The sequence below is a fragment of the Adiantum capillus-veneris genome, chromosome 3 (assembly GCF_014529385.1).
Source record: "Adiantum capillus-veneris isolate H3 chromosome 3, ASM1452938v2, whole genome shotgun sequence".
NCBI classification, from domain to species: domain Eukaryota; kingdom Viridiplantae; phylum Streptophyta; class Polypodiopsida; order Polypodiales; family Pteridaceae; genus Adiantum; species Adiantum capillus-veneris.
The window spans coordinates 60,083,327-60,109,394 of NC_140933.1; positions in this window are offsets into that span (position 1 = coordinate 60,083,327).

Below are 26,068 nucleotides of genomic sequence, written 5' to 3' on the forward strand. Positions count from 1 at the left end.
TGATGATTTTGTGATTGAACTTGTGGAACAGTGCTGGCTGAAGCTGTGCATTGCATTTCCTATTTCATTTGACCCAACTCTACGCACTAATAGGGTGATGCATAACACAGTAAAGCAATTATTAGGCCAGGTCACTAGAAGCTTTGAGAGTATGGTTCATCCAGAAATTGAAAGCAAACGTGGAATCAAAGAGCAAATGCATCTTGTGGCATAGCGACATTCAGAGTTGAAGAGCAAGGATAAGATTGAAGGCTCTTCAAAACATCCTAGGACAAAAGAGGATGTACCTCCTCCTTAGGTGTTGAGCCCTTAGTTGTACACCTGGATGATACGACATGTCCTCCTATCCTACACTTACTTGGGGAGCATTCTATCTTTCACTCGCAAGCACCCCAATTAGGTGAGGGACGTTTTGCAAATGTGAAACAGGTTTCAATGGCCCATCCTCTCTTCAAATCATGTCTATGCAACAAAGATCTACAAGGACTAGATAGGAACCAAGCCGACATTACAAATTCTTGTGAAAGAGTGATGGCTGAAGCCAACAAGAAACAAATACATGCACCTTTTAAAGAAAATGACCTTGTTTGGCCTAGAATAGAAAAATGACTCTTGAAAAGCGTAGAAAAATGTCCCAAAGTAAAACTGGCCCCTAGATTTTATGGCCCATTCAAAATCTTTCAAAAGATCAATGACAATGCATTTTGCTTGGGCATTCCCTCACATTGGAAAATACTTAATTCCTTCCATGTTAGTTTGTTGAAACCACATAAGGGACCTATTCCCGGTAATCCTTCCACAGCTGACCCCCCCTTAATTGAGGAGGCCAAAGAAATTTTGACTCTCGAAATAATTTTAGATCATGACATGACCACTACCCGCACACAAAACCAATACAAAAGATATCTGGTAAAATATAAAAATCATTCTTTGGAAGAGTGTCAATGGATTTCTGAACAATTGCTACGTTTGCACTACCATCACTTGATACTTGCACATCACACACCTACAGACATAGATTTGTCAATTTAAGTAGTGCCTCTCTTTCAAGTGCTAATTTCCTGGTTTAGGCAGCACTAGTGTAGACTCACCAATGTAGGCAACACAAGCTTAAAATGCAAATTTGATAGTCTAAACAGCATTAGTGCAGATTCTCCAATTTAGGCAACACTAAATAAAATGCAGACTCGCCAATCTAGGTAGTATTAGTGTAGATTTGCCAATTTAGACAGCATGCCCATTGGTGTAGACCTCTCTACCAGTGGCTTGCCACCATTATTGCTAGTTTGATTCTGGTAACAATTGAGGACAAATGTTTTTCAACCCGGGATATGTAATGGAATCGATATTTTGATGATTTATTTGTGAAATATTTGATATTTTGATAAAGCATTGCAATTTTGATTTGAACTGTGGAATATGATCACTTGTCGGGTGTTGTGTGAGCAGATAAGTGACTGGCATGTGCAGGATAATAAGGCGATAGCAATTATTCAAATAAAACTGCCACCATTGGATTTCATGGCAACCCTTAGTATTTTATGGTTCATTTATAAGTTGAGACGTAGAAGATATTTATTGTTATATTGATCTCTTTACGAGCCATGACTATTTTATGCCCAAGTGAAAATTGATGTAACTCATTTTTGAGCATGAACTTTTCTATAAATAAAATATGTGCAAGAGGGACATGCTCACTCTTGCACGGGGGAGATGACACCCAGAGTCACTTTATTCTTCTCTCCTCTTCTCTCTTCTCTCTTTCTATCCCGGTGTAGCACTCCACTTTAGGAGGTGCACCTGCACGGTTTCTCCTATTCTCTCTAGTGCACTTTCTCCCGATGTGTGCATATATCTTGATCATGTGTATGTGCAACAATTTAGGTATGCCAGTCTATATTTTTATTCCTTGTAGCATGCTATTTTACGTATTTTCAAAGCACTTCATGCATCCATTTGTATGACACATAAGCTCTAGGTACGCCTCTTTAGATGAATCTTCCACCCTGCATATCTCAGGCTGCAAACTAGGCATTCCACATATGGTATTCATACTAGCCACATTTGCTGTAGACTGCTCATCAAGTTTCTCCCCCTCATCCAAATATCTTTGAACTTCTATAGCACAAAGCTCAGTATGCATATTGAAAATTGCATCTACGTCCCTGTCCATATCATTGACACAATGAACCCAATCATATGAAACAAATTGCGATTCATTATGCACCCCCTCTAAATAATCACCATCAAGTTCACAATCACTTTGCCATATCGGGAGCTCTACATCACAAAATCTTAATAAAGAAGGAGTCTGCATCCCCTCTAAATCATCATCATGTGGATCTTTAAGTACATACCATATCTCATCCAAGTCTTTAATATATGGTGTATCTAAATCCTGTAAATTTGATATACACAAGTCTTGTAGATGCTCATGTACATCCATACCCTATGAACCCTCACGTGTGTACATACCCTCTGAATCCTCATGCTTTTCTTCACCCTGTAAGTCTTCAACTTTAGCCAATAGCATGGAATCTTCAATTCCAAGATTTGCATTGACAACTTGGACAACCTCTTTATCATCTTTATCTTGTAATAACCTATCATCCTTAAGCAAGCACTCATCAATAGTAGTGTTCAGCTTAGCCCTAATCTGCTTGCAAAGCTCCGCATAGGTAGGCATATTAACACAATCCTCATCATCTTCATACATGCTTGGATCCCATTGTTCTCAGATGACAGCAGCTTTAAACTTGCTCCAACTACGTAGATTTTGCAGTTGAAGCTCTTGGAATCACTCAACAAAATCTACGATCACAAACCTATCATCTTTTATATTCTTATTCTATTTTGACACCCCATGCAGCTCCAGCTCCTCTTCATAGAAATCCAAGTATCCTAACCATAAACAATCCTCTACTGATAAAAAACTGAGCGTTTGGCATTTTCAAGGGCCAATTTCTGCAACATCTCTATTTTCCAATCGTTTGGCACTTCAGATTTCCTCTTTCCCATGTGTTAATCTGGTTTTCAAATCCACCTAGTGCACCTTTTGGGAATTGCTGCAGTTCTCAATTCTCTGTCTTCAAATTGGCATCCAGATTTTGGTTTGAATTTTGTACTTGATTTGAATATTGTTACTGCAAAATAGCAGCCATTAACCCCATAATCTACTACATCTCTTCCTCTTGGTTTTTCAACATGGTTGTCTTCGTCTACCCCGGTCAATTTTTGCATCAAGTTCACCAAAAATTGTTGGAGTGCATGACTCTTCAAGGTCAATGAGAAAGCGTCGCGTTTTTGGTTGTAGATGGATAAGCATTGGAGGCACAAACCAAGGGAAACATGTACAACTAGGAGTGGTTTTAGTGCTAGTAAGAGTATATTGTGACACTTAGAGAGCATTTTGGAAGAATACCATAAAGTGGAACAAAATTAATGGCTAACAACAAACATAGATAAGATATCATCACTTAATTGGCGCTGGCAATCAACAAATGCTTCCAATTTTTTATCTCTAAAAACCCTGTTACAATTCGGTTGCATACACCATCGCCGGTATGCCTGTTGATTTTGGAAACCCCTAATAGAAAATCTCCAACTCGATGAAAACAATGTATAATTGTTAGGCAAACCCCACCCTGTACAGTTCCCTGCTCCTTTGTTCCCAAAATTTTCCCTTCCGCCCTTTGCTTTGTCAATTTTTTGCTTGCTCTCTATCTTGCAGAACACATCCCACCTTTCTTGATCGGACTCAATACCCTCTCCTACCTTGCTTTGTAGTAGAAAAAAACAATTGTTTTCCTTGAACAGTAAACCAAGCCATCAAGGAATGTCAAGATCTTTTGACTTATACCAAAGTTTTATCCGGATTATGAGAGAGCCTTAACACTTCTTACTTGACTTGATTTGTCGAGGGATATCAATATTGCTTGATTTTTGTAGTTATGGATTGCCTCGAGGTCTTAAAGCTTCGTCAAGAGAGGATCTCCTCTCTTTCTTTGGTTTCTATGCTGGCGGGTTCGAAATGCGAGAGCAAAAGATCGAATGGGTGAGAGAGACACTCTGCCCTTTTTCTTTGCAAGATTGAACAAGCTTTGTCCTTTCCCTAGTCGAGCTTTGCTTCCCTTGCTTCCAATCTCCTCTTTCACACCTCCCAACCACGCTTCTTCTCCTTGTGCCTTCCCCCCAAAACGCTCCTTTTTTATTTCTTTCCTTTCTTCTTCTTCTTTTTGTTCTTTTTTCCCTTCTTTCTTTTCCCTTCTTCTCCTTTTTCTTACTCCTCCTTCCTTTCTTTCGCTTCTTCTATCTTCCTCATCCTTTGTTTTTTTTTTCTTCTTTCTTTCTTTCTTTTTTTCCCTCTCCAGACGTGCTCCTTGCCCTCTTGTCTTTTCTTTCTCTTTCTTCATCTTTTCTTGTCTCATGCCTTGAAAAGAGTCTTTTTAGGATAGAGGGGCTATTTTTCCCCTCTCCGGACACGCTCCTTCCCCTCCTTTCTTTTCTTTCTCTTTCTTCTTCTTTTCTTGTCTCATGCCTTAAAAAGAGTATTTTTAGGATAGAGGGGCAATGACAGTGCTTTCCTTGCCCCCTTCGTCGTTGTTGCCCCCCCCCCCCCCCCCCCCCGGCCCTCCCCCCCTTTTTACACATATAAGCGCTTATGTTTTTATCAAATGTTTGACCATTGACATGGCTATGGGTGGTCATTCCTTGACAATGGGCAACCACCCTTTAGGTACAATATATTGGACATGCACATCAACCAAAGCAATACTAGGCACAACATATTGACCAAAGCATTGCCTATCACATCCTAACCGCCATCCCACTTCCATGTTGGGCATTGCCAAATCATTACATTACGCATATATATCGACCACGGTAGTGTCGAGCACAAGTCCACCAACAATCAATGCATTGTCACAATTGACAGTCTAGACAAGATGCTCCTCAAGCACTTATTAGTCTATTAAATGCACCATATTCTAGAACTTGACTGAAGCCAAAAAACTCCTAGATGACACACTGGCCGGGATGACCAAACTGGTACGGAACTGGACCTCATTGAAACTTCAATGTGCAATATCTTGGCAACAAGAACCTTGATTGCCAACCTAAAAGGATGGAGGTGCACCATATGATGAGCAATTTAGGCCTATGCACTCATGCCAATTTTTACCCTTCATCAGTAGTTGCAAACCATCTCCACTTCAAACTGTCATAACTTTCTTACCGTAGCTCCAATTGACGAGCCATAAATACAGACCTGTCGAGCACTTCAAGCACTACATTTCTAATCTATAAAACCACATTTTGACAGCATCACTACAACCTGACTTGCAAACAACAACTTTGTTTCATGGCCACAAAACCCATAACTAGCATACGTTCTATCATCTTGATAACTGACCTCTATTCTATTATATTTTGCAGAGTGATTACCACATGTGAGAGTACAGTCTACACACAACAACAACCTCTAAGTTATATCATTAATTTACTTCCACATGTCAGTAAACTGAGCACGTAGCAAGTGACTCCTAAAAAATAAACACCTTGTATGAGTGAGAGTTTGAGCTCTACACAACATACAAAGCTTACACAATTTGAACCTAAAAAAAAGAATCAATCAGATTTAAAATAAATAAATAAATTGATTTTAAACAAAAGATATTAAAAATATTCTAAAATTCAATGATTTTTGAATTATAATTATTTTTAATTTTTTCTTTGATAATGACATAGAATAACTTTTGTGATGAATGCTAGTCTCAACAAGGCATGCTCCCTCTATATATACTTTATCTTATTAGTGTACTCTTCAATTGAAAAAAACTTTGCACAAAGCTTTTTTTGGTCAATTTTTTTTTTGATCAAAGTTTTTTTCGATCGAAAAACCAAGAAAAAAATGGTTGCCCGTTTTTGCTGACATGGCATCGTATAATACGCCCGTATAATATGAGATCATGTAAAAGACACCCATATATGATGTATTGTACGTATTCCATATAATGGCAATTTAGCCCATAAACATACTTTCGGGTACTTAATTGCTAACACAGGCACTGCCTGTTGGCTTACAATTTTCTTAAATTTTGACTTTATTCCCACAACCCCTTGATCCATAATCAAGCTAGATAGGCTAGAGTGTGAAAAGAAAAGTGCCTGGAACTTAACCCAAGATTCACAAACATACCTCCTAGATCCATCAAATCCTATACATGTGCAATTACATATAGTGCATCTCCTCACACTCAAATGTGAAATACAAGTGCTCCAATTTACGACAACATGCTAAGGCTGGGAACCTCTCATATACAAATATATCGAAATCAGCTCATACAAAATAAACTTATGGAATCAAAACTCAATTTGGGGTTCTCTACTCCAAAAGTAAAGTGTAGGCAACCATTCCACCTTGTTGAAACAATTCCACACAAACTTCATCGGAAAATCCTCTTTGATATTTTGCATATCTGTTGACTTTCTAATTGCAAAATACTACTCTATGGAGTTTTGATAAATTCATTGCAGTGCTGACTTTTTTCACTTTCCATACTTCCACCAATATAAATTTTCCAATTCCATATCTTAAAATTCAAAACATTCTCGTGTTAGGGCACATTCCACTTAATCCATTTGTCAAATTTGCCTAAATGTTTTGAATATCCATAAAAATAAATTAAAATAAGCTTTCGATAATCCACAAAGATCCTCTGAACCTGTTCAATGATAATCTGATCTGCAAACAATAAATATTGATCATTATGTATGCTATAACCCCGTCCTCTTTCAATAAATCATCATGTCCAAAATGTGCCCCCCCTTTGTTCCAAATTATACCAAAAAAAGTTTGGGATAAATTTTTCTCATAGCCCATTTGGTCAAGTGCCATGTTGATTTTGCTTAAAATATCTACTTGTTTGTACATTGACAGAATCACCAATTGAGTATGTCTTGAGCCTTCTATAAGTGTTCTACTTCTATGTGGCATCATCTCAGAATTGTTATCAACAAACTCATTTAGCAATACTCTTGCTAAACTAGTATGTTGAAGTCCTCTTCTCAATGTACATGTGTTCCCATGCACATATTTCTACACACCATTTTCAAAGTTCTTTGTAGCAGTAAGTGATGTCTTTGGTATTCCATGTAGCTCATACCGTGTTCTACAACAAAAAATAGAGCCATTTAGTCTAAATTGGTATTGAATCTTCTCAACTTTGTGATAGCAAATAGAAAGAACATCATAAACATAGATAGTGTGTGATTTTTGAGACTATCCCCAAAATTCTTTGTGTAAATTTGTCACCATATAACAATTTCCAAACTGACAACATTTTTTTCCACAACAATCAATGCATGAAACCATTTGAATTGACTCAGTTGATAGATAATAGACAGAAGCTAGTGCTATTCGCGCTTTTTGAGTCCTGTTGATGAAAGTGTATCATCTCTTCCTTGACAAAGAGACAATGTTACTCCCATCAATATTTTTTCCAACATTATCATCATTGGATACATCCTCACTTCTAGCATGCCTTCCATCAATAGGAACAAAGCATTGTAATGGGCTCAATATTGCTATCTTCTTGATGGGCCATTTAAGCAAAGTGATTCTACCCACTTCAACCATATTCCCATTGATTGCATTTTCCTTTTCAATACCCACACCCACAAAATCATTACCAAGTTCTTGAAATTTGACATAATCATTTGGAAATACATATAAGATGGTCCCTTCATTCATAGTCTCCATCATTGTGTCATCCTTTCTCCAAGATTCTTGAATCAATGTTTTGAATTTTGGGCTTGTTATATGTATTGTATTTGTAACTAGAGGATTAGAATGGTGCCCTTGTTCATCACTAGTGTAGCTTTTGTTTTGATCAATTAAATTGTCATTTATTATGAAAGACAGCAAAAGAAGATTAGGCCATCAGACAACACACTACAACACTAAATGAAGATATCGACGCACCTATATCGATGGCCATGCTTTTCCACGCGTATATCGATGACATTAGCGGGCATCGCTATACGCGTCGCTATACGTGTCGATATATGAGTGGAAAGGCTTTATTTGCCACGCGTATAGCGATGCGTATATCGACGTCAAAAAAATTGGGGGAAAAAAGTGAAACCCGTGTGCAGGGGCCATTTTCGCCTGCTCGAATCTTGGCCGAAACCTGCTGCGTAGGTATTATGTCCCATCTCCACCCTCCCCAACCCCTCTCTCTCTCTCTACCTATACATCGTGTGTGTGTGTGTGTAGGTAGAGAGAGAGAGAGAGAGAGAGAGAGAGAGAGAGAGAGAGAGAGAGAGAGAGAGAGAGCGGTGTGTGTGTGTGTGTGTGTAGGAAAGAGAGAGAGAGAGGTGTGTGTAGGAAATAGAGAGAGAGAGAGAGAGCGGTGTGTGTGTGTGTAGGAAAAAGAGAGAGAGAGAGAGAGAGAGAGAGAGAGAATTAATGTATGCTTAGGACATTAAAACTAAAGAAAAAAAAATTAAAGAGAAATGAAATGAAATGTTATATTAAAGTCTTCCAAAGGCCAAAGTGACCTATGAGACATGAGACAAGAAAGTTACAATATGATGGATCTGATACAAAGTCAGAGTAAGAAGATGACAAAATAAAATATTATGGAATCCTAAACTGCTGGGTGTGGACTAAACGGCTAAACGAGCTAGTTGGGATAGGTAGATCTCCTCCATGGTTAGTACTCTGACCGGACGTTGTGCATGTCGAGCCAAAGTGACCTAGCTAGATCCTCTGATGCAGCCTCTGTCGATGTTCTGTAGTCCTCCACAGTCGTGGGTGTCTAGATGTCCCTAGATCAGTCGCTCATTCGATCATTAGAGAGATAGGGAAGTAGAGAGAGAGAGAGAGAGGTAAGTAGAGAGAGAGAGAGAGATAGGAAATAGAGAGATAGAGAAAGAGAGTTATATATATATATATATATATATAAATATAAATATATATATATATATATATATATATATATATATATATATATATATATATATAGAGAGAGAGAGAGAGAGAGATAGGGAAGTGGAGCTCCAGGAGTTATGGCAGAGAAATAGGAAAATAGAGAAATAGAGAGAGATAGGAAAATAGAGAAAGAGAGATAGCGAGTGCGAGCTCGAGAGAGAAAGAACGAGAGATAGGGTACGTAGACAGAGAAGAAACTATGGAACTAAAAGAGGCAAAGGGATTTTTCCTGCTACATGCATTGCCATGTACACCTGGGAGTGCACGTATGTGTCTACCCATATAGGATTTGACCAATAAAGACGAGATTTTGACCCGGTGGTCCTGATCTCCGTACACCTCTGGACCGAGGTGTACGGAGATTGGGCAAGACTAGAGAATGCGAGGTAGTTTACATTGCAAGGAGTATATATATATATATATATATTAAAACAACATTCATAATCATTGTAGATGGCAACGTCATCAACTAACATGGAGGAAAAGATTGCATGCTTGTGCACGGTCTGCAAGTATCAAATCCTGCACAAGCGTAGGATATGTAATGAGCATGTGCACAAGTACGGAGAGTTTGCTAGAGAAACCGTACAGAATCTGCGATACGACTCCTACGAAACGGGCATTGATTTCCACGACATAGCACCTACATCTGAGAGAGAGAGAGAGAGAAGAAAGATTATGCGTGAAGGTCCGACCAATATAGAGCCATGGATGGAAGCAGAAAAGGGCTTACAGACAGAAGACGACGGCATGGAGGAGATGTTGGATGCCTTCTTCCAGACAAGCGAGGAGAACGCGAATGAAGCAGCACCAAAAGCCGTGCGCCTATCTCCTGAAGACATGTTGAGAAAGTTGGCACGTCAACCAATCTATGAAGGCACCAAAAGATCTGTGCTTCGTACTTGTCTGGCGTTTTTGAATCTTCAGTCAGTGTACGGGTGGTCAGATGCAAGCGTCACTGCTTTGTTTATGTACGTAATTTACAAAAGAGATTTTTCGATTGCAACGGTGATGTGCTCGTAGAGCTTTAATTTTAATTTAATGTGGCTTAAACAGGTTATTGCGGGAGAAACTTCTCTCGGATGGCAATGAAATGCCTCTCTCCACGCCAGACGCAAAGCAACTTCTGACCTCAGTTGGCTTGGACTACAACAAGATTCATGCATGTCCAAATGATTGCATTATTTTTCGCAATGAATTCGCAGATTTTCTGTCGTGTCCTAAGTGCGGAGCAATGCACTACAAACAAGATGCAGTTGGCGAGACCGTGCCAGCTAAAGTGTTGCGGCATTTCTCTATTATTCCTAGGATAAAAAGCATGTTGCGTTGTGGTTCCATTGCAAAGTTGATGCGGTGGCATTCTACAAATAGATCCACTGACGCAACATTTAGGGTGCCCGCTGATTCGAAGACTTGGAGGCACATTGAAGATACCTGGCCAAATTTTAAGAGTGAACCACGCAATTTGCGTTTGGGCATGGCAATGGATGGAGTCAATCCATTTGGCTTGAGAAGCTCATCATGGAGCACTTTGCCTGTGTGCCTTATCAATTACAACCTCCCGCCGTGGCTTGCTATCAAGAAGGGTCATTTGATTTTAAGCTTGATTGTACCTGGTAAGTTCAAAGCAAAAAACATGGATGTTTATCTAGCTCCACTAGTTGACGAGCTCCAGGAGTTATGGCATGGGATCGACATAGCAGATGCGGTTGAACCAGTAGGACAACATCATGCAAGGATCCATGGACTTCTTATGTGGACTATGCATGATTGGTGAGGATACAGAGAAGCTTCTGGTAATGGTTATTGATTTTCAAAATTCTCACTACTCGCAAGCCCTTTGCCTTTGCCTGATTCATGCTTTGATATATGTAGGACTAACAACTTCGGGATACAATGCATGTCCAATTTGCGGGCAGTCTTTGGATGTGCGCTATTCTACCTCTCTTCGAAAGACAATTTATCAAGGCCACCACTGTTATCTTCTAGATGGCCATCACTTGCGCGAAGGCCAGCTTGGTTGCGTCGAATGTCGTCCTATGCATGTACAAGAGTGGCGTCGCCGATGGGAGCAACATGAGGGGCAACCTGTTCCAGGAATGAAACGTTTGTCCATTCTCCATACGTTGCCGTACTGGGGTGATCTACTAATTAACCATTTGCTGGATCCAATGCATATATTCAAGAATGTGGGAGAGATCCTCTGGAAGACAATCATGGGAATGAACGACAATCGAGCTTCACGAGATGATTTGCAGGCGATTGGAAAGATGCCAGAGCTGTGGCCTTTCACCAATGCAGCTGGTCAAACAAAACTTCCAAGAGCGCCATGGGTATTGCTAAAAAACGAAGAGCGACAAGTGAAAAGGGTGATTTCAGAGTTCAGGATGCCAACAAGATATATGCGATGTCTCAAGACAGCATTCACCCGTGACGATCAACTATCAGGGTTGAAATCGCACGACTGACATAAGTCACTTACATAGTGGAGACCATCCTGAGAGAGTACCAGCCTGCTCCGGGTTCTTCCGTTGTTTCGGCGTGGTGGATCAAGGGTGTTGCACGGGACACCATCAAACATGGACGAGATGCAGCTCGAAAGGCTTTCAGGACCGGCTCACCGAAGCCTTCGGGCATCCCACATGAGACGTGGCTGCAGATCAGGGAGGATGAGCCGACAGCGGCCACGCGATTCAGACAGTAGCGTGAGGCCGCGCAGGTACGACAGATAACTAGGGGGACATCTCATCTTGGAAGCGGAGGCTTCGACACCTTTCGCTATGAGTTTGTGAGTTTCTAATCCAATCTTAACTATGGCATTTTTTAAAACGCGTTGAATCATGTATTCTTATTACTTTGATTTTTGTATAAACGCAAAATCTTGCGATGCATCGAGCTCCATCACGCGAGGAGGAGTCATATGGATATTGTAGAGGTATCTATGAAGTACTGAATGATCTTGAAGCTTCAGGAGAGCCTGTAGACTGGGAGGCCTTACAGTCTCGCTAATCGCTTGAGGTGAGACGTTAATATGTGTGAGTTGATTTAATTAAGTCAGTATATGTGAAGTAATATCAATACTAATTTTGTGAGTTTTCCTATGTGCAGGTTGCGACGCCTAGTCATTAGTGGACCAGATTTCATCTATATGCTTTGTGAGACACAGACACGTTTCTGTGTCTCTTTTTTGTACAAACAGTTAGTGTTTAGACAGTTATTGTTTCCCTTATGGTTATGATTATTTTCATTGTCATTGTATAGACAGTTATTGTTTCTCTTTCTGGTTATGCTTATTGTTATTGTTAATTTTGTTTATGGTTATGGTTATCTGCATTATGGTTTTGATCAAAGTGGTTATAGCCGGTTATGGTTTTAAGTTATGGTTATGGTTTGTTATGGTTATTCTTTTAAGCTATGGCTATGCTTTTTAGTTGGTACGGTTGTCTTTCATTGGCCTTAAATCTCATGTGAGATCCTACATGGATAGCATGTAGGAGGCGTATACATGATATGGTGTTTTTTGAAAAGTTTATGTAAAAACAAAGGAAACTCTGCCGAAATTTCTACGCGCGGGAGCATGGTTGATATTTTGGTGCTGCTCGCTTTCTTGGGCAGAGGGCAGGAAGTTTGGCTGTGACTGTGTCCATCTTTTAACTGGGCACAGGCCAGGCTACCTGTCCTCTGCCCAAGAAAAACTTTTTCTGCTATGGTCGTCGCTATGCGCGTCGCTAATAGCGACTGGTTTCACAGCGACACGGATAGCGACGGGCTTTTTTGTTGTAGTGACACTCTATAAAGAATCATGGAGAGATGTAGTATCCATTGTAGGAAAAGGTAGAGCCACATTCTTCAAACATTCCTCCACTAGTATAGATACATTTTCTTGTCCTATCTTTGTACCCCGTAAGTGGAATCTACATTTGTTCTACACACACAAACAATACCAACAATTTCATCATCAAGTAATCATATGCACTTTCTCACTAGATTGAAACTCCATTTTGTAAGTGAATAAGATGATCTTGTCAAGTGCGTAGTCATAAATAAATCCCCTTTGAACAAAAAAAGTATATTTTCCTTTTTATAAAATACATGAGGGTTATAAGTATTATAACTCCACCAACTTGAAATGTGATGAGCCCAATCAAGTTTTGGTTGATCTTGTTTCTCAATTCTCCAATTTGTGGGCCTTGCTTCTATCAATGCATCAATGGGGCTTAGCTTGGGCTAGTGGAGGATCTCAAGTTCAAATTTCCCATGGTACAATATGAAAACGATATAGGTAAAGTGGAATATTTTGTGATTAAACCACCCTTAGTGCACCAATAGATGAAAATCTAGCAATGGAATCAATGTTGGTGGTCCAAGTAGTGGACATTGAAACCAAAATCCTTTGCTATATTAAAGCTTAGCTTGGACAAGTGATGGACCTAGTGATAGCTATTTTTTGGCTCTCCTTAATTGCAATAGTGAGCTACCCAACCCTATCAAAATCACTCAAAAACTGTGGTTATCCTCATCCTTTCACTGTACATAGGCATGTGTGAGTTAGGAGACTTTCTCCATATCTCCTTAAAACCCCTCACTTAGCTAGTCACTGAACTAGTTGAGCCAAAAAAATAAATTTTAAAAAAGCCAAAATATATTATGGCCCGTTTGTGTATAGGCATTTCATTTGTATATAGGGACTAAATATAGGGATTTTTTATTATAATTATTTTGGTATTTATTTCAATATGTATGCCTCGGTGTGTGTTATTTACCTAAGTATGCTATGTACATTTACTCACCATTACCATGATCTTTCATAACATGTATTTTATATTAAATTATTTCATGCAAGCTTCTCTTATTTTTGGTGTAAATTCACTCCAAGGAAAAAACTTTTAAAAAATTACCTTTCATTTAAATTAAATGCTACTTGTATTAGACTATTTATTTAAGAAAACCCTCTTGATATGCTTAAATATGTTAGCTAGAGAGTCTTTTAAAAATATAACCTTGCATTTTAGAATCTATCATGATCAAGAGCTATACTCATCATGTTGACCTCGTAAGACTGTGATTGACGCTTTGAAGAAATCGCTTTTATAAGCTCAAGAAAAAATGAAGGGATCTTGTAGAAAATTTTAGGTGACTCTTCCACAATTTTGCTATAGATAATTGAAAGTTTCATGTGCCTAAAAATTGATTTTGGAGTATATAAAATAATGGAAAGTTCCATGTGTTTGATACGGTCATTTCAAGCATATCACTGTATACAAAGAAAATGTGTTTCAGATGTATTTGTGAGTTTTAGAAAGTGATACATTGCTTGCCCTTTCCATTGAGTACTCAAGGTGGCAAGTAGAAGGGCTTTGGTATGCAACAAGTATTGGATCATTTTAAATATTCAAAACCGCATAAGAGAAAACTTTCATATTTTCATTCTTGAGACATAAGCATTCAAAACCTCAAATAATATCAAACTTTCATGTAGATCAACCAAATGTATCAAAGTACGTTGTACATACACAATTGGGGTGCCTAAAACATTGGTTTCAATGGTATTATGGAGAACTCAAAATTTTTAAGATTTTTTGCACGATAAAAAATTCAAGATAGAGTTCAAGCAATGAGATTTACTTGAGTTAGGGAGCCCAAAAAATACAAAGTTTCTTGGTTTAAACATATAAAGTCATTTGTAGTTGTCAAATTGCATTAGAATAGTACCAATTTCATGAGGGAACCTTTGCAAGACCAATATTATGCTCTTATTCAGCACGTGCTCAAGTATGAAATTATGTTTATAGCTTACATGTGACTTGAAAACTTATCTTTGAAGTGCATTCCACTATTTTGTAACACTAAATGCTAACACTTGGCTTTTATAAACATAAAAAAGGTCATCTCTACAAAAAGATATAATAATTTTATGATTTGTTTGCAAGACAGCTTAAAATTTTACTAAAATCTATGTCTTAGAACTTACGAGAATTCTCTCCATACATATTGTATTTTGATATGGAGAAAAATCCAGTGTTTTCTCTCTCTCATAACCAATATATGGTAGAAGCAAGGTACTTCTTTCTAGCTTGACAAATAAATTGCCAAAACATGGTAGAAAAACAGGATACTTTAGTGTCTCAGGACACTTAACTGTCCAATTACAGAACTAGTGTTAACCTATCTGCACTCCAAATTTTTAGCGGTCATTGAAAGACAAAATATGGACCAAAATCTGAATAACCACCTCAAATATTTTGATAATTGTGGGAGCTATCACTGGTGAGATAGAGTTTTTTTGGTGGACCCCACTTTGGACACTTTTCTCACAAGTAACCCATAGTCTCCTCTCACCTCCTTTCCTACTTCCAAACACACACACACACACACACACACACACACACACACACACACACACACACACACACTCATTTCTCTCTATTTCTCACTCAAACCTGCAACTTCCATGCTTTTCTCTCACCCTCTTCACCATTAGCATCCCCTCACCCACCCATAGCTCTCTTTTGAAGCTTTACCTACATCCACCATCTCCATATCTCTCTCTATTACTCCCATATTACAATTTTATTCTACCCTTTCAAGAATGCATAAAAATCAGCAATCTAACCATACTTAATCTCTATAAAATAGAGATATTTATCAATAAAATCCTCATTCCCTTTGTGGTGATTCAACTATGGTGGCGACGTGAAAAGAAGAAGAAGAAGAAGAAGAACGACGGTCACTTTTGACAATCTACGCACGGGTGAGTCCAAGATTCTTCAAGCATTCACCATCTCATTCACCCGTCTTTTCTCATCCTTCAAGTCATTTTATCCATTGTAAATATATTACTAACTTTTTATAGTGATTGCCAACATTGACTACTAACCTACTAACACAAACATTGATTAACCCAACTCTAAAAAGAACCTTCCCTCAAGACATGTACATATAGCAAAAATCTCTCTCTCTCTCTCTCTCTCTCTCTCTCTCTCTTCACCTTACCGCTTAGAACTTTACCTTCATCTTATCTACCATCAATAATGTGCTCATGTTTGGTGCCCAAAGAGTAGGAGAAATTTTGAGTCACCAAACCCTATCATCTTGCTTCTTGTTGACTATGTTAGATCATTTGATGTGCATATTTTAATTTTGTTGTAGAACACATTGCAATTTAGAAAACATTACTGTGTAACTCTTTTTAAGAAAGAAAAAAAAACATATGTCACTTTGAAATCAATTCAATGCCAAATGTTTAGATATCCCCTCTTCTTTGGAGAGCCTGGAAAGGATGCCAAGCTATTTCTAACAAATTTCATAATGGCTTGCCATATAAAAAGAGTGATAGGAGATTATGAATGCTTACAAATGTTTGAGGTAGTTCTAAGGAAGGATGCTAGCACTTGGTTTGACTCTCTACCTTAGGAGGTTAAGGAAAACTATAAAGAGTTCATTGATCACTTCAAGCAATACTTCTTTGACCCTCAAAACACTCAAAAGCTACGGCAAGACATCCTTTTTGACAAGCAAAAAGACATGGATGACTACTATATGTACAAACAAGAGTTTTTATGTCTTTGGGATGTACGGGTGAGAAATGTTGCTAGCCCTGGTGATGGTGCAGAGTTCCTAAAGAAGGAGAGGTTCATAGCCGATCTCTTTTCCACACTGAAGATAAAAGTTGAGGTGGGTGCACTTGCTACCTTTGATGCAACTGAAACTAGGGCTGTTGAGAAGTTTAGAAAACTCAAGTGCCGAAGGGAAGAGGTTCCAATAGAGGGCCCTATACCCAAGAGAAAATTGCAAGAATCAACATCTAGGGAGATTCTTAAGGTAACAACTGAGGTCATTTAAAAGCTGAATGAACCCTTAAGCAACTTGTCAATTCATCTTGCACAAGTTGTAGGTCCCGAGGGAGAAACAAAGAAAGATGAGGAGTGAGAGCCATGATCCAAGCAAGTACTACAATGTTGGAATTGTAGGAAATTGGGCATGGGATGTATAATTGTCCTTGGTCCCATGGGGAGCCAGGGATACCTAACTTGAATTACCCAGTGATGAATGCAAGTGAAGGAACTGGTCAACAACCAACGCTTCTACAAAGGCCAAATGGATCAAGACCACCTCCATGAGGAGCGAAAGGAGTTCCACCTTTACCAAATCCAAATGTGCATGTGGTAGAGGTGAAAAATTCAAATGAGATTGACATGGAAGCAAATGGCATCAAGTGTGACCGTGGAAAAGGTAAAGAGGAAGAAGGAGTCACATCACAGAGTGACCATGGACGAGGCAAGAAGGCAAAGGAGACCAAGGAAGACAACAGGACTTGATGTCATATCAAACTCCAAGAGTTTCCTCTTGGACATGGTATGGCTCCATACAACCTGTTCAAAGACATGAGAGGTAAGGGTCCTGATATCTCATGGACTTAGTTTCTTGCATTATTTCCACAAGGTAGGAGGGATTTAATGAAGGAAATTAGCAGTAGGAGAAAGGTAAAAGAGAGTGTGCCTATTGTAAAAATAGCACAAGAAAAAATGAATGAGGATATTACACCTGTGCTAGATTGTTTCATAAAGGGAAGGTTGGTTAGCAAAGTTCATGTGGATGGGGGTGCACAAATTTGTATCATAAGAGAGGGAATCACGCAAATACTAATCATGCATATCCATGAGACACCTGAATCAAAGTAAAAATGGCAAACAATAGCAAGGCTACGTGCATAGGCATATGTATAAATATTTTTGTGGAGGACTTTGGCATTAAGAAGGCAATAGATTTCTATGTTAGTCTACCAAAGGAAATGGTTACCATGGAAGACCATGGCTAATGAAAATGCGGGATTTGCATGATTGAGAGAGTGGAAAGTTGATTTATAGAAATGACAATCACAAGAAGGCTGTCTTTGACATGAAGGAGCAACACCAAGAGGATCTCCATGAAAAATCATCTCAAAGTGAGACGGAGGAAGACTTGACCGATAGCACTTTAGAAGAATAAAGTAGCGGTAGCATTACTGAAGAGGAGTCTACCATTGAAGTCACAAGGGTAAGGTTTAAACCAATCAACCAAGAGACTTCTTGTCAAGGCTTGGAAGAGGTAGGTCCTTAAGAGAACCAAGGTGTGGAAGATGAAGGAATGATAGAAGGTATGCTATCAGCAACACTTACAAAGGAAGAAAGAGAGGAGTTCAAATGTGTGCTAAGGAATTTTCCTAGGCCTTTTGCTAAAGACTACAAAAATGTGAGGGGAGTAGATTCTATTCAACACAATATTGAGTTAAAACCAGAGGCCACACCTAAGCCTCAAAAGCTACGAAGGCTAGGAGTTATCAAGGAGTAGGCTTTACTCAAGGAGGTAAGAAAGCTTTTAGTAGTAGTTTCATTTATCCAGTGGAGAATTCAGAGTGGGTGTCCCCAGTCATGGTCACTCCTAAAAAGAATGGAAAGTGAAGGATGTGTGTGGATTACCCTCCACTCACTGCGGGGAAAAAAAGAGATCACTTTCCCCTCCCATTTTAGGATGAGATACTAAATGAGTTAGCTGGTCATGAGAAGTATACTCTGTGTAATGGCTACTCAGGTTACTTTTAAATAGGGATTTCATTAAAAGATCAATTGAAAACAACCTTCATCACTCCTTGGGGTTGTTATGCATTTAAAGTCATGCCATTTGGCTTGACAAATGCTCCTAAAACCTTCAAACGCTTCATGAACATGGTGTTTCAAGAATTGTTTGGAAAGTCAATTAGGGTGTTCATTGATGATTTTTACATTTATAGCTCAAAATTGTTGCATCTACAGAGGGTAGAAGAAGGATTGAAGAAGCTCTCAGGTAGATGCTTTAAAGGCAAATTCTTTTATCGAGTTAACATCACCCAAAAGTCTTAAGGAGGTCATCTCATTCATTCAAAAGGTGAAGTATATGTCACGCTTCATTCACTTAGCCTCAGAGTTACTTCACCCCTTGAAAAAATTGACACAATAAGTTGAATTTGCATGGGAGGTCAACTCAACCCTGACAAGTGCCACATAGGTGAGGATGAAGTGATCTTGCTTGGTCACAAAGTTTTTTACAAAGGCATTGAGGTAGATCCTTTAAAGGAAAATTCTCTTATTGAGTTACCATCACCCAAAAGTCTTAAGGAGGTCATCTCATTCATTCAAAAGGTGTATATGTCATGCTTCATTCACTTAGCATCAGAGTTACTTCACCCCTTGCAAAAATTGACACAACAAGTTGAATTTGCATAGTCTGATGAGCTTGAAGAGTACTTTTGTAACATTAAACTCAATCTGTCAGAGCTACCAACACTCATGCCTCCTTGTTGGGAGTACATATTATTTGGTAGCTCTAGTGTTTAGAAGGAAACAATTGGTGTAGTTTTGCTATAGCAAGATCCCCACAGTACCAGGATGTGACCTCTCTACTTTGTTAGTAGGGTCATGAATGCTTTGGAGAGAGGATACATAGAAGCATAAGTCATGATGCTTTCTCTCATGTTTGCGGTGAGAAATTTTAGATCCTACTTGCTACCAAAACCTTTTGTAATTCTCACAGCAGAAAATTTGTTCACTTGAGTCATCTCAAAAGAACCTTAGTACTAGGATATCAAAGTGGATTATGGAATTTCAAGAGTTCCAATACTCTTTCAAGGTAGAAGATAGTGTGCATGTGCAATTGGAAGGGATTCTCACTTATAGGGTACATGAGAAGGAGATTAAGGTGCCTGAAGTAAAGACCTTACCATTGCCACCACCTAAAAGTATTCCTAATGTTTTTACCTTGTTCTTTGATGGAGCTTTTTGATGAGCCACATGAAAAGCAGAGGGAGGGCTAGTGTTGCTCCCATTTTGGCTACATTTTGGGGGATAAGTTTCCACAAGACTTTACAAAAACTTAGAAGAGGAGACTCATGAAGAGGGCAAGTTCCTATCTCTTCCTAGAAGGCTCCCTCTATCAAAGAGGGAAGATCAAGTCTGTAGAAGAGTATCAACTATCGAGGAAATTTGAGCCATTCTTAAAGGTTTGCATGAAGAGGCATGTGGTGGAAATTTTGCTTAAGAGTTAATTGTGAAGAAGATTTTGCTTGCGGGGTATGTTTGGCCAAGTCTGCATGTGGATATCTAACATTGGTGTAGAAGTTGTCACAATTGTTAGAGTTAAATGGGAATAGAAGATTGGTACATGGTCCAAGGAAAATCTTGCTTGCAAATGGACCCTTTGAAAAGTGGGGCATTGATGCTATGGGTCCTCTGTCTAGAACAAAAAGTGGTAAACTCTAAATTCTAGTTGTAGATTACATGACTAGGTGGGTAGAGGCTTAAGGGTAAATGGAAAAACATGAGCAAATTTGTCTATACTAATATTTGTTGTAGATTTGGCACACCTTTGGAGATTGTTTTTGATTATGGTCCAGGGTTCAGAAAGGGTTTACTCATGGAAATTTGTGAAGACCTTCACATTCTACATTGTCATAGCACAACCTCCTACCCACAGTCAAATGTTTGATGGAGAAGGCTAATGGTGTCATTGTAGGCATCATTAGAAAGATGGTGCAAAACAAGACAAAGTTGTGGGATGACTTCTTGGATGGTTCCTTGTGGGCGTATCAAACCACATATAGGGAAGCCACAGAGTTCACGCCATTTCACTTGGTCTATGGTGAAGAGGATTTGCAGCCTATCAAGCTCAGCATTCTAACAATGCATCTCCATAGCAGAGGGACGAAAGGAGATCAAGATGCATGAGTGGATCGAATTCTTACTTTAGCTGAGATTCAGTGGAAAAGAGAAGCAACTTACAAGTGCTAAAAGAGGAAAGCTATGGTAGCAAAGGAAAATCTTGATACAAAGGTTAAGGATAAGGATATTGAGGAAGGTGGGTTGGTGCTAAGGTATGACAATCAACTTGACAATAGGTTTGAAACAAAATTCAACAACACATGGCAAGATCCGTATGTGGTCAAAAAATATTTTAATTCAAGTTACTATCAGCTCATGGATTTAGATGGCAAGGAGCATCCTAAGAAGGTGAATGGGTATCACCTAAAGCCCTAATTGAGTCACACTCTACCAAAGGACCTCCAAGAGCATCAGCAAGAAGCTATATCATCATGTAAGTCTTGTAGTTTGGTTTGTGTTAGTACTTCAAGACAAGGTGAAGAAGAACTACAAAATGGATGCTTGTTTGAGACACAAACATCGCAAATAGCTCGGAACCACTCTCATTGGAAAAGATGCCTTTTGATGGTACATGAATGTACCATCATCCTGGGGGAGGACTAATGATAGCCTTTTTATGTCTCTCCATAACTGTCATAGTGAGCTACTTCACCCTATCAAAATCACTCAAACAGTGTGGTTATCCTCATCTTTCATTGTACATAGGTGTGTGTGAGCTAGGGGACTTTCCCCATATCTCCTTAAAACCCCTCACTTAGCTAGTCACTGGGGTAGTTGAGCCAAAAAAGTGAATAAAAATAAAATCCAAAAAATATTATATCTCTTTTGTGTATAAGTATTTCATTTGTCTATAGGACCTAAATATATGTATTTTTATTATAATTATTTTTGGTATTTACTTAAATATGTATGCATAGGTGTGTGTTATTTATCTTGGTATGCTATGTACATTTACTCCCCATTACCATGATCTTTCTTACCATGTATTCTATAAAAAATCATTTCATGAAAGCTTCTCTTATTTTTGGTGTGAATTAGCTCCAAGGAAAAACCTCAAAAAAAAAACCTTTCACCATCAGTCATTGCCTTTCACTAATTCCTATTTTCTACTATATTTTTTCTTACTTCTTAATGAGGAAACCATAAATTTTTTTATTGATTAAAAATAATTCTTTATCAATAAAACAAATGATGTTTTTCTCATTTGATTCCCTATATTTTTATATGCCTATTTTTTTCATTGTAATATTTATATATAGCTGACACTGTTCTAGATTCCAGGAATTGTTTCTATACTAATCTGTGTTTTCCCATCATATCCATATATTATATTTGTGGATAATCCTACTCCATGCATGTTTTTAAATCCTCAAGAATCTATTAGGTCATGCTCTTATGCAAGGAGGGGCTCACCTTTGGAGCCTTATTCAAATTCAATAAAAGGGGAGACCACTGAAGACTTTTTTTGTGAAGACAAATAGACATTCTGGTGGGATTTTTTATATCTATCTCCGCTCCAAATTTTAAGCAGTGATTGAAGAAAAAAATATGGACCAAAAGCTGGAAATCACCTAAAAAAGTTTGATAATTTTTAGAGCTATCACCGGTGAGATAGGGTTTTTTGGTGGCCCCAGTCTGCCCACTTTTCTCACACAAGTAACCCATAGTCTTCTTCACCTCCTTTCCTACTCCCCCCCCCCCACACACACACACATTTCTCTCTATTCCTCACTTAAACCTGCAACTTCCATGGTTTTCTCTCACCCTCTTCACCGTTAGCCTCCCCTCTCACACCCAATGATCTATTTACCTACATCCACCATCTCCATCTCTCTCTTTTACTACCATATTATAATTTTGTTCTACCCTTTCAAGAATGCATAAAACATTAGAAGCCTAACCATACTCAATCTCTGTAGAATAGAGTTTTTTATTAACAAAACCCTTATTCCCTTTGTGGTGATTCAACTATGGCGGCAGCGTGAAAAGAAGAAGAAGAAGAACGACGGTTACTTCTGACAATCTACGCACAGGTGAGTTCAAGATTCCTCAAGAATTCACCATCTCAAGGGTACACCCATCTCATTCACCCCTCTTCTCTCATCCTTCAAGTCATTTTACCCCATTGTAAATATATTACTAACTTTTTCTAGTCATTGCTAAAACTAACTACTAACCTAACACCCATTAACCCAACTCTAAAAAGTACCTTCCCTCAAAACATATACATATAATAAAACTCTCTCTCTCTCTCTCTCTCTCTCTCTCTCTTAAAAATTTACCTTCTTCTTATCTACCACCAATAATGTGCTCTCTTGAGCCCACATCCACGACTCAAGCAGACAAAGAAGATCCACAATGTTTTAATATTAGAAAAAGATCATACTCCTTATTTGTTACCTTGTAAATAGGAATTTCCAATAATCTTAATGAGGGGTCTCCAACCTATAAATAGGCCCCTCTCTTTCTTAAAAATCATCCCCAAAGCTCTCACATAGCACCCTACACTATAGGCGTGATGAGAGATTTAGGTGTAGTCATCACCTAGCACCATTTTAGATGAAATGGGAAAATCCCACAACTTTGGGACTAATTTCAACGCCTATGGATTCCTATTTCCCATTAAATTTGAAAAATTTTCATTTAATTTGGGAATGTGACAAAGAGATATATTCTCAAGAAAATGGTGGTGTTGAGAAACACCTTTAAAATTTTTATTTTTATGTGGGTGTTTCAAAACACTTCATAAACGAGATAGATTCCCAAGAAAATGGTGGTGTTGAGAAACACCTTTTACAATTTTTATTTTTATGTGGGTGTTTAAAAATACTTCATAAAATCATACATAAGCTGGGGAAATAAAACAATGAGCAAGATATGAAATGCTATTCAATTTCTCCTATTAAGCTAGCGTGTGCCTTCTCCATGACATTTGATGGGATCTTGATTGTTTCCGCAATTCTTCCACCCCTTGGAGTCCATGACCATACAATTGTATCAACACACTCCAAGCGCTTTGGGTCAGCAAGATTGCAACACCAACTCTTTTTCCAAAAATCCTCATATTGTTCTTGGATTGTGGGATTTCGTTTTCGATGTTTTGGTGCCCAATACTTAATCATAACTTTCTTGTAGTTAGGAGATGATTTGTCTACATCAACGTTTGACTCTGCCACTCCTAGCCATATCGGATATTCAGGATCTACGGGTCTCACAAGAACAAGATCCCCTTTTCTTACATCAATTTGAGGCCTAAAGGCCTCTTGTGGCCTTGCACTTTGAGGACCAACATAGTGATCATTCAATTCTTCATATCCTTGAAACTCATATCTGTCTTCCTTTATCTCTTGCATTCTATGACTCCCTATAGTCTTTGGCCAAAATTTTGTATATTCACCAATGTGTTTATTGGTTGTTTGTTCAAGCTCATTGATTATGTTTTGCCAATAAGTGATAACAGGCTCCATGTATTTTGTGGAGTCATGGTCCTTTCCCTTTAATAGAGAACATCTTTTCCAAAATTCAAGATATGACTTAATCCCTTGAATAACAAGCGGACTATCTCTCACATAGTCTGCTATAGGTACCACATCTGGACAGCCTGTTGGTAATTTTGGTTTTCCCTGGTCATCTTTTTTCCACAACTCAATTCCTGACTCCTTTGGTATCCAATCGGGTGATTTGGGATGAATTTTGTACTGCATTACTGGGACTTCACCTTGCATATAGAAACGAAATTGAAGTGGCTTAGAGTGTCCGACTAGAGCATCTTGTCTGTCACACATGTACCCTTGCACAAAGGATTTAAAGTCGGGAACTTGTGTCATCAAAAATGGTGCTGGAGCTGAGTTTTCACATTTTTGAAAATGTTCCATCAGATGTGGAAAAGTGAATTTCATTCCTGTTCGCAATCTTTCTAAGAACCTACTAAACATTGCATCTATGCCCTCATGTGTATGACCCACCATTAAGAATCCCAAATGCACGGTTTTGAAAACTCCTTTTGCTACTAACAAGGATAAGTATGCAAACAAATATCGATTTTTATTCTCTCCTGCACAATTATCTAGCTGTAGCAAAATATTCTCAAGCAATTTTTGAAATATAGGAGTGGATATGGTATCCACAACACATTGAGAGGAAGTTGATTGTATGTGTACAATCTCTTCATTACATCCCTGGATGGCCAACGGTGGTGTCATTATTGATGCATTCCTCTCATGCTCTTGCTTCATTTTGTTTTGGAGGTCTAGAGCTCTCCTTGATCGAGTTCAATGCATTGAATAACGTTACATTGCTGCGTGGCATACCGTCATGGCATAAATCTCCTTGTCCATGGTTTTCTATTCTTTCCAGATTCTGTAAGAATAATGCAAGGGAACCAATTGTAGCATTGGGATCTGAAGGCCATAGACCATTAAGTGAGAAGTGACCATACATTCCATGACCATGTCCATGTGTTATCATACCTGTTAATGATACTTGCAATTGATATGCATTCGCATAATCTTTTGAGTTCACATGCAACCTAGGTATCGCTGTCTTTTTTTGATCCATTTTATCATGTATAATGCATAAATACTTATCCTTTTGCAACTGGGAGAACTTACGCTAGGTGTAGTACACATTCCTACAACTTTGTTGTTGCAACATGTGAATTCGACGTTCATCCTTCAAACGTGCAATCATCTCGTCATCCTTTGTTGACTCTAGTTGAGACTTTATCCGACTACAAACAACACATTTGGAGAACTCACTTGTTTTTGACAATGTCACATTAGCAAACTCTGTATTCCAAATCCTATTGAATGTCGTGCTAGACATTGGCTTGAGACTCATACTATCAAGTGTTTTTTGACATCATGTAAAATGTCTACTTGCTTGTACGTGTTTGGTATTGCAAGCAAAGTTTTCCTTTTACCATCTTCCATGGTTCTACTCTTATGTGGCATTCTCTCCGAGTTTTCATCAACAAAAGAGCGCATCAATGCCCTTCCCATTTCTGTATGGTCTGTTCCTTTTCTCATGACACCATCATTACCATGCACTGAGCGTCTAACCCCATTCTCAAAATGTTCACGGTAACGATAAAATGAAGTTTTTGGAATGCCATGAATTTCGTACCAAGCTCTACTGCAAACCTCACTGCCATTAAAAGAAAACACATAGCATGTCTTTGTAGTTGTTTTGTTCTCATGCCATGCAGTCAACATTGTATCATACACATAGTTTGTTCTATTTTGCAAACTCTGTCCCCAAAATTCATTGCGCATAGCCATGACCTTATCTCGATTGGCATATTGACAACACCTTTTGGAACAAAAATCTATGGTTGAAACAAGCTGGACAGATGCTAGAGATGCTTGATTGGATCTCTTAGAAGCTTTTACTGACATTTTTGGCT